We start from the raw sequence: 17,140 nt of genomic DNA, 5'->3' as shown, positions 1-17,140 counted from the left end.
TTCGGAAGTGACCAACGGTCACAATGAAACTGCGTGTAGCAATAAGTTGAAATACTTCCGTATGCTTAATTTAAGCTGAATTACTAGCGTGTGTACAATAAGTAGAAATATTTAAGAAATAGCGTGTGTACCATAAGTTGAAATATTTAAGAAATGGCGTGTGCAGGACTTGAAATTAGAGACGAGTACTTCCACGTGGTGAGTACTGTGTGAGTCTCAATCTGTCTATGAGACAAAGGATAAAGAGAAGTACTCGTCCACAGTATCAATTGAGGACTCGTGTGTGTGATGAATATGTTCTTAATATTACTTTGCGTGATATGATTCCGTGTGACGCTAGATTCAAACTCTGAGAGAGAAGCAAGGTGAGTCGGCTGTCTATCCAGCAACACCACTTGGCTTGCATTGCACAGGAAGACTGCATATATCTCCAGAGTTCATAGTAGGAAAGTAGAATTACAAAGTGGGGCAGTGTCGTGTGGAACTGGGATGAATACTAATTGAAGTGGAAAAGCTGAAAGTGATAGTGTTGTGACTATTTATTGTGTTGTATTCCATGTTGTAGTGTGGTGTATGTCATGTAATTTGGGTATGTGTGGTTTGCATGGGAGAATAGCAAGGTAGTTTCAAAAGATTAGTGGGTTATGCTTGTTCCTTCTGTACCGCTCGGTCTGGAGGAAAGTTTCGTGATGATGATTGTGAGAGTCGAAGTGTGAGATATAATAAAAGATCCACCATCCTATCCAGAAAGTGCACTGTAGCGTTAAATAATTACGAGACCATAAGGTAGAGAATCATCAATGTTAAGCCATGCCCACTGGGCGGAATTTCTCATGTGTTATTGTTGTAGGTTATAGAATTTGTGTGTTTAGGTTATAGAATTTATCGGAATAAATAAGTTAGTGAAAAGAAAAAGATTGGTGGCCTTTTCCTTCGAATAGTATGTTGTCATGATATCCAGAATTTATAATGTGTGCGCCATTCATATGCAGTGCGATGGCCACACGTTGATAAAAGCCGTTAAATAAAAAAAGAAAATGTGGTACTGCCAGAGCGTAGTGAACAGTCAGAGTTCTGTAAATTGCTGATAGTCAGATGAGCGTTTCCGTTGCGCATTATTCATACAGGAGGATAATTTGTATCTTTATTGTGAGTACTAGAGTTCCTATTACTCGACAGATGAGAATGAATCCACTCGCTTGGCAGACCACTCATCTTGCAGGCCTGACTGCTTGATGCCACAGTATGAGCAAGGCATGTGGGTGCCTCCCAACGGATTCTGGCCCATTTCCACAACCATAACCTGATCTGCTCTGTCCTGCGAAATCAAATTTCACCAATTGTGAGGAACTCTGCCCCCAAGCCTTCTGAAAGTCTAGAAATTTGGAACGAATTTGAGTCCCCCTGTCGAAATGACTGATTACTTTGCATGCATAAAGAGCCAGGTGTGTTTCACAGTAACGATATTTCCTGAAAGCATTCCGAATAATCTTTTCCTTCGAGATATTCGATAATGTTCTAACACAATATGTGATCCAAAATCCTACTAAGGGGCTTCTATACAAATCAGTCGTGTGATCCATCCTAGAATGTTGCTCACGTACGTGTGGGACCTGTAACCAAATAGGAATAACAGGGGATGTTAAAAATATCCAGAGAAGGGCCGCACGAATAGTCACAGGTTTGTTTGATTTGTGGGAGAGTGTCGCAGATATGCTGAAAAAACTGAACTGGCAGACTGTTAAAGACATACGCACACAGTATTTCGAGAAAGAATGAGATTTTCACTCTGCATCGGAGTGTGTGCTGACATGAAACTTCCTGGCAGACTAAAACTGTGTGCCTGACCGAGACTCGAACTCGGGACCTTTGCCTTTAGCGGGCAAGTGCTCTACCATCCGAGCTACCCAAGCACTACTCAGGTCCTATCCTCACAGCTTTACTTAAAGCATAGTTGTGAAATTTCGAGCACCAGCTTTAAGCGACAGCTGTAGGAATATACTGGGTGTTTATTAACAGTGCAGCTACTCACAGTGGTCCAGTACGAGATGCAATTACCGAATGGGAGCGAAACTTTGTATATATTACAATGCGTTAACACAGAGCCAATTTCTGCTGGAAAAATGTAGTACGAAGTCTGGCGACCAAGTGCAAGTCTGGCGCTGTATAGCATCTCGTCAAAGTACCCACATTGAACGAAGTGTTAATGGCTGTTAATAATAAAATCAACATTATGCCTCACTCACTTGCTCGATCTTTTCTTCCCACGCCCCTTCTTAATATAGAAACATTCTTGGATTCACAGCGCCAGATTTGCACCTTGTGGCCAAAATTGGAACTAACTTTTTTCCAGTGTTAAGGAAGTCCGCGTTAATGCTTTAGAACTACCACCACGTTTCGCTGTCATATGATAATTACAGACCACACTGGACGTCTGTGACTTGCTGCCATTTCAATTATAGTCACTCGGCACTGCAATTTCCTATGTATCGTGATTACAGCATGCACGGAGGCATTTAAACAGTCATCCTTACGCCGCTCCGTACGTGAATGGAGCGGGGAAAGGCGCCAATGCCGACCGGTTCGAATCCTGTCTCGCGCGTGGATGTGTTTGATAAGTTCTAGGGGACTGATGACCTCAGATATTAAGTCTCGTAGTGCTCAGAGCCATTTGAAAAGCGCCAATAACTGGTACAGTGGGATGTACCCTCCTCCACGCACCGCACAGTGATTTGCACAGTACGGACACAGAGGCGGGGCTCAGTGTCCCGGTGTTCGTCGTGTGCTGCGCAGTGCGGCAGGTCGCTTCGCCATCTCTCAGACTGCGTCCGGCCTTTCGTCGCGCTATTTCTTTGTCTTTTTTTTTTTTTTTTTTTTTTCCCCTCAGCTCGCAGTTCTCCGGAAGAAACTCGAGCAGCAGCGCAATGGAGAAGGCCGCCTGCGAAACCCTACCTGACGCTGGCCGCCGCACCCGCCGTATCCCTGACACACACACACACACACACACACACACACACACACACACACACGACCTGCCTGGGAGGTGAGGAAGGCCTGGTGACGACAGGGTGAGAGAGGTGGGCGGGGGGAAAGGGGGGGGGGTAGAGGCAAGGGTCAAGGGAACACCAGAGAGGTGGCAATGTAGTGTGACATACAGCGGAGTTTCTATGTTCACAATGCACCTCGGATCACATAATTTCTTCATTTGTAGCCCCTGCCGTCGTTGCAGTGGCTCCCCATTAGTGATGGCGGTTATCGCTGAAATTATTGGTTTCAGGTTACATCGGTTATTTTTACAACGCGTCTAACCTGACTTAAAACCGCTCAAAATAACCGGTTTCTGAAATAAGCGATTTGCGGTTTATTTTAATTCTTGTTGAAACCTCCCCTTGGAAAAATTAATGAATAACTGTGCTGATAAGTCTCTACATTATTTGATTTTCAAACAGCTGAGCAAAACTGAACGTACTCAGACATCACTCTCTTTACTTATTCTGATCAACACCAAACTGACACACAATATTTTTAGTGCAACGCAATCTGACTTTCAAACATCCCTACAAAAGAACAGCCCTGACTAACAATAACCTATACCTTGCATGAATTACTTACCTCATAAAAATCTTCGTTACTCGAACTACTGCAATACAGCGAGCGCCACTACTGCCAGCTAAATAAAAGATTCTAACTACTGAAGGCACTAACTACTGATAGGCATAGTTAGCAAATGAAAGCTTTGATAGAGAACAAACAATGTATTTACCTTAATAGTGTTCAAAAGTCATAATTTATATTTCAGTTCATGATATCCAGTATCACAAATTTACTCTCTGACGGACACACGTCCAGATCGTCCGCTCTTAAAATTCTGCCAACTCTCCCCCCACATCCACCACTGCTGGCGGCTCACCTCCAACTGCGCAACGCTACGCGCTGTTAACATCCAACTGCTCAACAATACAATAGCGAATATTCCAACAATGCCAACCAGCCACAGACTGCACACAGTACAGCCAGTGATTTTCATACAGAGCGCTAAGTGGCGTTACCAACATACAAACCTAAACAGCCTACTTACACTGTTACTTCCTCTAATAAGCCTAGAAATCGAACAGAGATTAAAAAGTTTTGACTCTTTCAATTTCAAGATATCTAGAAGCAAAATAATAAATTACATAAGCAAATAAAAGAATTTAGTCCGTCAGCCGTTGGCTGCTGCTCTTAACAATTGATAAGCGGTCGAATACCACAAAATATCACACGTATTCTCTTACTGATTCCAATTTTTTTGAGACTCTGCTCAAAAATCATGTTGTAATCGGGGATCGTCTCTCTATTTTGGGCATTACGAGAATCAGTGATAAAGGGTGAAAACTTAGCAAGAGCCCTCCTTTTCGCGTCAGTTTGCCCGTTCTCAAGGGCTGAAAGCAGATAAAAGTATACTATGCAGAAACAGGCAGCAAGCAGCTACCTTCTATTTTTATCGTAAACTATGAATGCACGATTAAGTTTTCTCCTCATATGATGTCGCAGCTTTGTCGTGGCTTTTCCCGTTCGTAATCTTTTAAAGCAAAAGGAGCATTGTTCTTCACTCACACCACACTGCGTACAATACTTCCAGACTAGGGACGGAGTCATTCTATAATACTACTGATGCCCGACGACGACAGTGAGAAACTATCACGCAGACGAGATGGGGCAAATCTTGCACACTGCAGGTACACGCGTACCATCCCAAAGGCCACGTGTTAACACCTACATTCTCTCAGCAACGGTGAACTAACTCTTGTGCCATGTGTTTGTTGCTGGCACTGATCCCTTATACCATTTTCTATTATAACGCAATTTTTCGAAGCAATGGAAATTTTACGAATAAAAATTACCGTTTCTAAGAAACGATTCATTTAAAAACCAAATATTAGTGCTACTCCTATGAGTAACTGATATTTCGGTTTTTTAATACAGGACAAATGTAAGGATGTATCACTGGCGATAGGATAGACACTGTCCAGAGAAAAATTAAAAGGACCTTTTGGAGAAAACAGAACCACCTGTATGAATATCAAGAGCTCAGTCCTGAGCAAAGAAGGAAGACCAGAAAGGTGGAAGAAGTAGATAGGGAGACGAACTTGAGGGCGATATTGTGGAAATGGAAGAGCACGTAAATGAAGATGAAATGGGAGATATGACACTGCGTGAAAAATTTGACAAAGCAGTGAAAAAACTACGGCGAAACAAGGTCCCTGGAGTAGACATCACCCTAGGGAGAGCCAGCCATGAGAAAACTCTTCCATCTGGTGAGCAATTTGTATGACACAGGTGAAATACCCTCAGACTTCAAGAAGAATATCATGATTCCAATCCCAAAGAACAGATGTGAAAATTACCGAACTAACAGTTTAATAAGTCACGGCTGCAAAATACTGAAACTAATTCTTTACAGACGAATAGAAAAACTGGTATAAAGCGACTTCAGGGAAGATCAGTTTGGATTCCGTAGAAATGTTGGAACACGCGAGGCAATACTGACCCTACGACTTACCTTAGAAGACAGATTAAGGAAGGCAAACGTACTTTTCTAGCGTTTGTAGACTTAGAGAAAGCTTTTGACAATGTTGACTGCAACACTCTCTTTCAAATTCTGAAGGTGGCAGGGGTAAAATACAGGGAGCGAAAGGCTATTTACAATTTGTAAAGAAAGCAGATGGCAGTTATACGAGTCGAGGGGCATGAAAGGGAAGCAGCGGTTGGGAAGGGAGTGAGACAGGGTTGTAGCCTCTCCCCGATGTTATTCAATCTGTATATTGAGCAAGCTGTAAAGGAAACAAAAGAAAAATTCTCCATGGAGAAGAAATAAAAACATTGAGGTTTGCCGACGATATTGTAAATCTGTCAGAGACAGCAAAGGACCTTGAAGAGCAGTTGAACGGAATGGAGCGGATATAAGATGAACATCAATAAAAACGAAACAAAGATAATGGAATGTAGTCGAATTAAATCGGGTGATGCTGAGGAATGAGATAAGGAAATGAGACACTTAAAGTAGTAAATGAGTTTTGCTATTTGGGGAGAAAAATAATTGATGACGGTCGAAATGGAAAGGATATAAAATGTTGAGTGGCTATGGCAAGGAAAGCATTTCTGAAGAAGAGAAGTTTTTAAGTCCAGTATAAATTGAAGAGTTAGGATGTCCTTTCTGAAAGCATTTGTATGGAGTGTAGTCCGTTTGGAAGTGAAACATGGACGATAAATAGTTTAGACAAGAAGAGAATAGATGCTTTCGAAATGTGGCGCTACAGAAGAATGCTGAAGATTAGATGGGTAGACCACATAACTAATGAGGAGGTACTGAACAGAATTGGGGAGAAGAGGAGTTTGTGGCCCAATTTGGCTAGAAGAAGGGATCGGTTGGTAGGGCATGTTCTGAGGCATCAAGGGATCACCAATTCAGTATTGCAGGGAAGCGTGGAGGGTAAAAATCGCAAATGGAGACCAAGACATGAATACACTAAGCAGAAGGATAGAGGTTGCAGTAAGATGAAGAAGCTTGCACAGGATAGAGTGGCGTGGTGAGCTGCATCAGTCTCTGGACTGAAGGCCACAACAGCAACGATCTAGTTATTAGTAAAAAATAGAAACACCCGTTGTAACTGAGACCAAAAAAATACCGAAACTACCGGTTACTCAGAACTAATATATCGGTTTTCCCACCTCTGTTCTCCATTCGCCTCTGCTCCGCTTATATGCTTCCAGATGAAAATGGCCTGAATGCTAAGAGCGGAACCAGAGTGCGTTTACGGTCAGTTACTTGTGGATTCACTTTGAAAAATCTATTTTTCGTTTTTCATCTTAAATCGATGTTCTAAGTTTTTTTGAAGGAAACGGTAGTTAAAATAATTGGGCATCGGGAAGTTTGAAAACCACACCGATGTCGCCGCTGCTTTCACACGTCAAACATTTGTCATTAGACTTCCGTTTGGGAGCTGTCTCTCGACTTGGCAGCACTGTTAAAAGATACGCTTTGCGATGCTGTTATGTTTCCCGTTTTATGTCTTTGGTTTTCGACATTATACACAACCTGTGGTGTGACAACAGCCTTCTGCACGTGTTCTCAACATCAAACGGACTGGTCACGTGATTTAGGGACGACGCTGCTTGTCTAGTTTGCGGTAACAGCGAAACTTGAATATTATATGTATTTGCCTTGTTTTATACGCGTTTCTGCACCAGAATGAGTTTTTCACTCTGCAGCGGAGTGTGCGCTGATATGAAACTTCCTGGCAGATTAAAACTGTGTGCCGGACGAACTCGGGACCTTTGCCTTTCGCGGGCAAGTGCTCTACCATCTGAGCTACCCAAGCACGACTCACGCCCCGTCCTCACAGCTTTACTTTCACCAGTACTATGAGGACGGGGCTTGAGCCGTGCTTGGGTAGCTCAGATGGTAGAGCACTTGCCCGCGAAAGGCAAAGGTCCCGAGTTCGAGTCTCGGTCCGGCACACAGTTTTAATCTGCCAGGAAGTTCCACGTTTCTGCACGTTTGAGTTTTAGTAATAGCTATGGTGCAGTATTGTTCAAAAATGGTTCAAATGGCTCTGAGCACTATGGGACTCAACTGCTGTGGTCATAAGTCCCCTAGAACTTAGAACTACTTAAACCTAACTAACCTAAGGACAGCACACAACACCCAGCCATCACGAGGCAGAGAAAATCCCTGACCCCGCCGGGAATCGAACCCGGGAACCCGGGCGTGGGAAGCGAGAACGCTACCGCACGACCACAAGATGCGGGCGTGCAGTATTGTTGTTGCTATGGATGTAAAGAGAAGTATCTGAAAGGGGAGCCAGTTTCTTCTCACATGTATGTATGTACGTACAACATTCGCATAATAGTGAATGTCATATCAATATGAGGCGCTTTATATGTTGGAAAAATATCGAGACATGGTATGATAAAGTCTTGGATTCCAAAGATAATTCGTGCTATTTTATGGCCGTGTGTTTACAAGTGCTAGATAAATTTTCGAGTGTATTTTAGTAAACTGCCTGTCATGTATAGATACTGGTGCTATGTTAATGCGCAGATAAAATTTATGCATGACAGACTGATTAATTTCCTCCAATTTATGCAGGTCCACAAGCCCTTGTTCATGATAGTTACCTATACACTGTCACTGCAATAGAAAACGAAAAAATATATTGGATGTTATTTCTTTTATTACTCTAGAATTCGAGTACTGATCTTCTAATTTTCTTTATTTTTGTCTTTATAGTGTATGATTTTACTTTCCTGATGGGATGACAAAAATGCTGTAGTTACACTCTTGGAAATTGAAATAAGAACACCGTGAATTCATTGTCCCAGGAAGGGGAAACTTTATTGACACATTCCTGGGGTCAGATACATCACATGATCACACTGACAGAACCACAGGCACATAGACACAGGCAACAGAGCATGCACAATGTCGGCACTAGTACAGTGTATATCCACCTTTCGCAGCAATGCAGGCTGCTATTCTCCCATGGAGACGATCGTATAGATGCTGGATGTAGTCCTGTGGAACGGCCTGCCATGCCATTTCCACCTGGCGCCTCAGTTGGACCAGCGTTCGTGCTGGACGTGCAGACCGCGTGAGACGACGCTTCATCCAGTCCCAAACATGCTCAATAGGGGACAGATCCGGAGATCTTGCTGGCCAGGGTAGTTGACTTACACCTTCTAGAGCACGTTGGGTGGCACGGGATACATGCGGACGTGCATTGTCCTGTTGGAACAGCAAGTTCCCTTGCCGGTCTAGGAATGGTAGAACGATGGGTTCGATGACGGTTTGGATGTACCGTGCCCTATTCAGTGTCCCCTCGACGATCACCAGTGGTGTACGGCCAGTGTAGGAGATCGCTCCCCACACCATGATGCCGGGTGTTGGCCCTGTGTGCCTCGGTCGTATGCAGTCCTGATTGTGGCGCTCACCTGCACGGCGCCAAACACGCATACGACCATCATTGGCACCAAGGCAGAAGCGACTCTCATCGCTGAAGACGACACGTCTCCATTCGTCCCTCCATTCACGCCTGTCGCGACACCACTGGAGGCGGGCTGCACGATGTTGGGGCGTGAGCGGAAGACGGCCTAACGGTGTGCGGGACCGTAGCCCAGCTTCATGGAGACGCTTGCGAATGGTCCTCGCCGATACCCCAGGAGCAACAGTTTCCCTAATTTGCTGGGAAGTGGCGGTGCGGTCCCCTACGGCACTGCGTAGGATCCTACGGTCTTGGCGTGCATCCGTGCGTCGCTGCGGTCCGGTCCCAGGTCGACGGGCACGTGCACCTTCCGTCGACCACTGGCGACAACATCGATGTACTGTGGAGACCTCACGCCCCACGTGTTGAGCAATTCGGCGGTACGTCCACCCGGCCTCCCGCATGCCCACTATACGCCCTCGCTTAAAGTCCGTCAACTGCACATACGGTTCACGTCCACGCTGTCGCGGCATGCTACCAGTGTTAAAGACTGCGATGGAGCTCCGTATGCCACGGCAAACTGGCTGACACTGACGGCGGCGGTGCACAAATGCTGCGCAGCTAGCGCCATTCGACGGCCAACACCGCGGTTCCTGGTGTGTCCAGGAGTGTATCTCACTTGTCTTCAAAAATCAGAAGGATAAATAAAGATAAAATTGAAAATAATAATGGATGAAGCAGATGGTGCAAATAGCGTACCGTATTTACTGCAACTATTTCACAGTTCCAAGTGCGTTGTCTTTTCTTGGCATTTCGACGTCGCCTACAGTGTCATAGGAACGTAATTAATGACAATAGAGATTCGGCAATATGAAAAAGTGCAATAGAAAGCGTGAAAATATGTTGTTGTTTTTCTCTTGTTTACCGAAAAAAACATAAATAAAGTGGAATCTGAGCTATGATACTGTGACGAAAAAGCTCAAAACCATAGCTCTTCACATCTTTAAGCTAACTTCAGTTCCTGGTATCAAGTTGTTAAGATTTCTGCAAAACATGTCCACAAAGTTCCTTGGTACTTCTGTATGCAATCTGTCTGTAGCAGCGAAGCAATAACACTCAAAATACGCTAGTCGCAAAGCGCTATACAGCCTAAAACGCTCCGTCCCGAAGGGCGACTTTAGCTGCAGTAGATATTGCGGACAGAATTCTCTTTCTGCGCATCCGAATGCTCACTCCATAGATGTTTATACTCTACGGTTTCCATCCGTTGTTGTGTTTATAAACGTTTCTCTACTTGAAGATAATGTTATTTTGTCATTCACGAAAATTGTTATGCCTCCAGAAGACCATTTCGGTACCGTAAAATGTAAGTTTTACAGAAATCGGTTTATTTCGCCAGGAAGTAGACAAAAACCGACTGGATGTTAGGTCAACTCCATCAAGTGCCTCAAGACACAAGCTCAAATATTTGGAGACCTTGTAAGAGAACTGAACCAGGCAGTATAAATGAATGTGGTTCCATAACTGCTGAACTCAGTCCTATGTGATCGCTGCTAAAGGATATTAAAATACAGTCTGTTGGATTCAAAACTATGAGATCGGTCACGTTAGGCGCTGTAGCTAGCTATGATGGGGCATCTAGCAGTTGCAAAGCTGTACAGTTGCTAGGAGTAAACTAGATTTAATACGAGAGTGGCTGAAGCTGAAAAGTGGCAACTATAGAAGCCAGGACTACAAGGAGAAACAAGAGAAGAAAAAGAGAGGATGAGGAACATACAAACCAAGATGACTGTGTAATTAGAATGTATTAGAAATGACGGAAATGAGTTATAGATCAAATATAACTTTGAACTGAATTTCCTGCGAATGAAAGTTTTCTTACTTGTTTATTTTATGCACAACAAATTTGTTTCAGCTAGAGATCTGAAATTTTTGGGATGTTTAAAGGTATTATTTGGAGGAAAGTAGACTACAGACACTAAAGTACTATCAACAGGAAGAAAAACATATATCGGTTAATTATAAAAAAAGTCATCATTTTAATTATCAGATGTAAATATTTCTTGAGTAAAAACTAGTAATTGAAATGACATGATCGCAGTCTGCTTTTGAGACAGACATGTTGTTAATGTGTACTTAAAGTTTCAAGAACCGGAGTAAGATGCAGAGAGTCCTGATATGGACCAATAAATAAAAAATGTAATTCACTGATAATTGCAAAAAAATTTATAAGTCAGTATCAGAACTCGTGTGTTTAATCGTACGCCAAAATATTCAGCAAGTAACATTCCTACTGCCCTACAATTTCAATCTACTAAAAGTTCACTATTTACAGTTAGAGCCGTGTAAACTTTATAAAATGTTTTGGTACTTTTCCAGATGTTAACAAGCAAGTTACCTTAAGAGGACTAGTACGTGAATAATTGTCAAAAAACCGATTGTTAAATTTTGTCTTAAAAATTCTGTGGTTTTCTGTACACGAAAAAGTTTACCTCGAGGAAATTGTACCAAAGAAATCCCCGAAGTTAGCGGAATCTAAAAGTGGCTGCACACAAGAAGACGCCTCAACGTCACGCAAACAGCTATGTTAAAAACAGAATGTTGTTCCCACTTGTTTGTTTCTTATGACTTTTTATCCACTAATGTTGGCTAACTTACGAAAGCGTCATGGTTGCTCCACTTCTGTTTGTGCAGACATTTTAGTCGTTGTTTTGCCGCTGTCTGTGGGAACATACACCAAAAATTCTTCTAATAGGACTAAATACTTCGAAAGTAGTTGTCTGGATACTCCGCTATGCTTCAGTGATGGTTTAAGATTATGGTATTGAAGGGAATGCCTGGTCGAAGGATATTTAATTACCGCTGACCGGAGAGGGCCCTTCAAAGAAGAGAAATATATGTTGCAGGTCTGCAAAGAAGCAAGAATACGATGAAACAGTCTGAAAATAACAGGAAGGAATAACGTTACCAGAAACAAGATGAATATCAACATGAACATCACTAATGCATATTAATGTTAAGCATGTTAGACAGGGAAACTAGTTTTAACTTTAGCTTGAATTTCCCGAAACTATAGTTTCGTGTTTATTTTTTTTAATTTTTTTTTATATACACTGCTTAAAAAGTATTAAACATAGAGGGCTGAAATTTAGTATACGTTCTTACAACATACCTAACTAAAAATCTGAATATATATGCTTTTTAAAGAAAAACAGTGAAGTAATTATTGATTTTTTTATAATCTTTAGGAAGTATTTTTTGAACCATAGTATCTGATAGCAGCATCTGTTTTATAAAGTTTACTTTAAAGATGAAAGTGTAAGCAACTTCCAGAAAATAATCAAGCTTCTACTTTGTTTTTATTTCGAGATATGTGAACCTATGCTGTACATAAATATTTAATTGGCTTTATTTGACTTTCGACACAGAATACAGTTCAGAAAAATATGAGAGACCAAAAGTTCTAGTTCATACATCAAAATGTTTCCAAAAGATTTTTTTAAAGATGGTAAATATTACATGAACTAACAACTCTCATTTTTTGAGCTACAGTGTTTAGAAAACTGACGAATCTTTTAGGATTTCTCCTTGTGTTTACGAATCATTTCCCTTAATGAAGAAGCCATCCCAAAATTTGCCCGAAGTGGTTTCACAAAACTACAGAGCACCAACAATAAAGTGACCAGAAGAGCAAATTCCACCCTCCTTAATAATTTCTCTGTCTAATTAGGTCGGACCCTATTGCACAGTAATCTTTGGTGTACATACAATTTGCACCAGATGGCTTATAACATAAAACATAGTTCTGCACTTAATCACTGCACACACACTAATGGCCAACCGCTGGTGACCCCTGGACCACGAACATGGAGCTATGCCCGTTGCACTCCTTCGAGTCTCTTGGGGAAAACTCACCAGAGACCTGTTAATGCCGGCCGTTGTGACCGAGCGGTTCTAGGAGCTTCAGTTTGGAACCGCGTGACCGCTACGGTCGCGGGTTCGAATCCTACCTCAGGCATGGATGTGTGTGTGATGTCCTTAGGTTAGTTACGTTAAGTAGTTGTAAGTTCTAAGGGACTGATGACCTCAGATGTCAAGTTGCATAGTGCCCAGAGCCGTACGCCACAAACACGTCTTCACGTGCTCCACAGAGAAAAACGGAGTCGGTTCCCTCATGATGGCTAAGATGTTGAGCTCATAGGGGAAAGACAAGCCACTACTATTGAGCACTATAAATAATGGCAGATGATTTTCCTGTAAATGTAGTACATTATTATCATGTATTGTAATGTTACAGGGTGTTGCAGTTATGTTCTTCCATTAACTACTCCTAAGAGTTCTGTAAGTAATCTTTAATTCTATACATAGAAAAGCAGTTTTATTTTCCATCAGCTATATTTTGGTAGTTGAAAGGTCTACATAACTTATTCCAGTCAATAGGTATTTTTTATATTTGTATGCGTATCACCCATAGTTCACATGTTTTATAATCCAGAGATTCCATCAACTGTAACCCGAGGTTTGGGTTTTAGTGTAGTTATAATATTGTATATAGACACATCAAAAAAAGTTTTGCATCACCCCGGTTCCCAGAACTCCTGAAGGAAGACGTTGATTGTCGATGTTGTATCACAGACACAGTCGCTTTGACTATCACTAAACCCGCCCAAAGATGTAAACAACCATGCATGAGCAGCGCCTATTAGACGGAGGAGGTCCCACAGCCTATCATTTCGTCATTCCACTGGGGGCCGAACCGCACACTAAACCCTGGGTTCGGTTTCGGTGTGGGGCGGCGGTGGGGTGAGTGGACTTCTGTAGCCTGTTAGTTTGTGAACCACTGCGGGCTACGGCGGGGACAAAGCATCTCCGTCGTTTCTAGGTCTCCAGTTCCACACAATACAAAACAATGGAACAATACAATACTTACCTCGATTTACACAACAGCTTGCTGGATTTACTTAGTGCAAAAATGATACCCAGTTTTTAAATAATATTTTTTACAGAGAGTTTGACCACTATTTTTTTATTATACTTACAGCACATTTCTGGAGAATAAAAACTGTCTTCAGGTTTTGTGCATTCGATTCGGAGAAAAGAATCCCACAGTTAAGTGTCGAGTCGTCTTACGAATAGTGTATCACCGCAGGCCATTGGCTGTTGCAGACTGATGATAGAACCCTAAGAGCATAACGTGCTAATAATAATACTCTTTTTGCCAGTATCGTTGTTTGCTCTTTCGGCGTTAACTGCCAGTCACTACTCATCTATAAAAACTTTGTGTAACACAGGGGATCTATAGATTCATCACTTGTGCTGAATTTCGAAAGACTTGTTCTTCCTTCTTAAGCAGTATGGTCAATGTTCATTTACTACACAATACCCAGTAGCAGACTTGTTTGAGGGCTTCATTTGCCTTTTCTAATAGAAGTTCTGCTGTTATATCAATGTCTATGGTATTCCCGTCATCAAGAAAGAAAACTTTTCCCGCGTCTTGTACTGTCCGGAATGTCATTGTATTGCAGTTGTTTGTAAACGAATGTACGAGTTTTAAGGCTTCGTAGCATTTATTGTATTCAACGTACAATTATGAATAATACATCAGACGGAAGAGCAACTCAAACAGTTTTGTTTGTGTACCTTTGCGAAAAGAAATGAGTATGGAACAGTCAAGAGTGACTGGGGTAGATCACATAACTAATGAGGAGGTATTGAATAGAACTGGGGTGAAGAGAAGTTTGTGGCACAACTTGACTATAAGAAGGGATCGGTTGGTAGGACATGTTCTGAGGCATCAAGGGATCACCAATTTAGTATTGGAGGGCAGCGTGGAGGGTAAAAATCGTAGAGGGAGACTAAGAGATGAATACAGTAAGCAGATTCAGAAGGATGTAGGTTGCAGTAGGTACTGGGACATGAAGAAGCTTGCACAGGATAGAGTAGCATGGAGAGCTGCATCAAACCAGTCTCAGGACTGAAGACCACAACAACAACAACAAGAGTGACTGAAGGACGTGTTGAGCGAGTGGGAGTATTTCACGCGTAGCCCATAGAAATCAGTTCGGAAGGTTAATGGTGAGTTAGCAGTTCCGGTGTCGTCTGAGTGCAGACTTTTAAGTAGGCGATTAGAACTGTGTCTTTATTTTTTGCAGCTGTTACAAGCCCTAAAGACTACAAACTAAGGTGTATGTGCCAACTTAGCAAAAAAAAGATTTTGCTGCATGACGAAGATTTTCTGGATCATGTCTTCACTCATGAATTGACATTCCACCCAAGTGGATGCGTGGACACAAACATGAGTAATATGAACCTCTGGGGGACAGCAAATCTCTACGGGACGGTATAGTTGCAACGAACCTGACCCAAATTTGATTTTTGTAGCGCTACATTCCGCCGGTAAGTTCGTGGTGAAACGTCCCCTTAGAACATTTATACATGACTGTGCTTAAATTGACACACAATATTTTTAGCGCAACGCAATCTGACTTTCAATAATCCCTACAAAACAATGGCCCTGACTAACATTAACCTATACGTTTCACAAATCGCTTACCTCACAAAAATCTTGGTTACTCGAACTACTGCAATACAGCGAGCGCCACTACTGCCAGCTAAATAAAAGATTCAAACTACGGAAGGCACTAACTACTAATAGGGATAGTTAGCAATTGAAAGATGTTAATAGAGAACAAACAATGTATTTACCTTAACAGTCATAATATATATAGTAGTTCATGACATACAGTGTTACAAATTTCAAAACTCCGCCATCTCTCTCCCCACATCCACCACTGCTGGCGGCTCACCTCCAACTGCGCAACGCTACGCGCTGTTCACATCCAGCTGCCCAACACTACAATGGCAGACAACAATGCAAACTAGCCACAGACTGCACACAGCACAGCCAGTGATTTTCATACAGAGCGCTACGTGGCGGCGGCGTTACCAATATAAGAACCTAAACAGCCTACTTACAGTGGGTCTTCCTTTTTCTGCGAATCAAATGTAACAGATGTATCTTATCTTGATGCCCTAGAACTATAGGTATTTCTTCAATCGGAAGAAGTTTAACCACAGAATTTTATTTGGCAGCGGGACGGTGCGCAGCCTCACTGGCATGATTCAGTACGCAATTACTTACACTACGTCATACCCGACCGCTGGATTGGCCGCCAGGGGCCAGATGACGTAGCTTTTCTCGCATGATCTCCGCGTTCACACATGATCTGACGCCACGCAGCTTGTATCTTTACGGGTTGATAAAGCATCGTGTCCACTGAGGTGACGGAAGTCTTGGGATGCCTCATAATATTGTGAAGGACCTTCTTCTGCCCGAGGTAGTGCAGCGACTCGGCGTGTCGTCGACAAACAAGTCGCTCAAAGTGCCCTGCAGTGAGGTTGATCCGTGATGCCTCTATAGTTGTCCATAACTGCGAAAGTCTGTGTAAAGTTTGTTACTTTAATTTGGTATGATGAAAACAGTACTGATGGACAATAAAAGCGGGTTAAAAGCTGTGAGCTGTCTGGGGAAGTTAACCTTGCATTACTGCGCAACTGTTTCACCAGGTATACAGTCTAGCTTACCAAATTCCCAACCAGACTAACATTAATTATAATCTTTTGATAGTCATACGACAACCGGTGATATATATATATATATATATATATATATATATATATATATATATATATATATATATATATATATATATATATATATATAAAAATCGGTTTATATTTCGAAATTTGTTTCAACATTGATCATTGAAATTTCAGCATATTAAATTTGTTTCATAACTAAACTGGTGCGTTATTTAGGATTGTGGAAAATGTGAGTTTGTAATCTTACGGAACATATCAAATATGGAGCCAAGATTGGGAGACTATATACAACACTGCATTCATAAAATAACACACAAAGAACGTTGAAACATATGCAAGAGGAAATTAACCACAACCAACCGATTCAATTTTCACCCAAAGAAATTACGTTCGTAGCACAATCCTGTCCGTCATGTAATTACCACACGCTGGTATACTAAATTCATATTAACTCTGTGAAATCTTCGCGAAAAGAATAGCTGAGGGCTACTTTGATGATTACACCACTTGCTTCACGTGGTCAACTTGGTTTACACAAAGAGTGTAACTTCACAATAATTTTGATAATTAAAATA

The sequence above is a fragment of the Schistocerca cancellata genome, chromosome 12, assembly GCF_023864275.1.
Source record: "Schistocerca cancellata isolate TAMUIC-IGC-003103 chromosome 12, iqSchCanc2.1, whole genome shotgun sequence".
NCBI classification, from domain to species: Eukaryota; Metazoa; Arthropoda; class Insecta; order Orthoptera; family Acrididae; genus Schistocerca; species Schistocerca cancellata.
The sequence above is the reverse complement of the archived record's forward strand: the minus strand, read 5'-3'. Positions refer to the sequence as shown.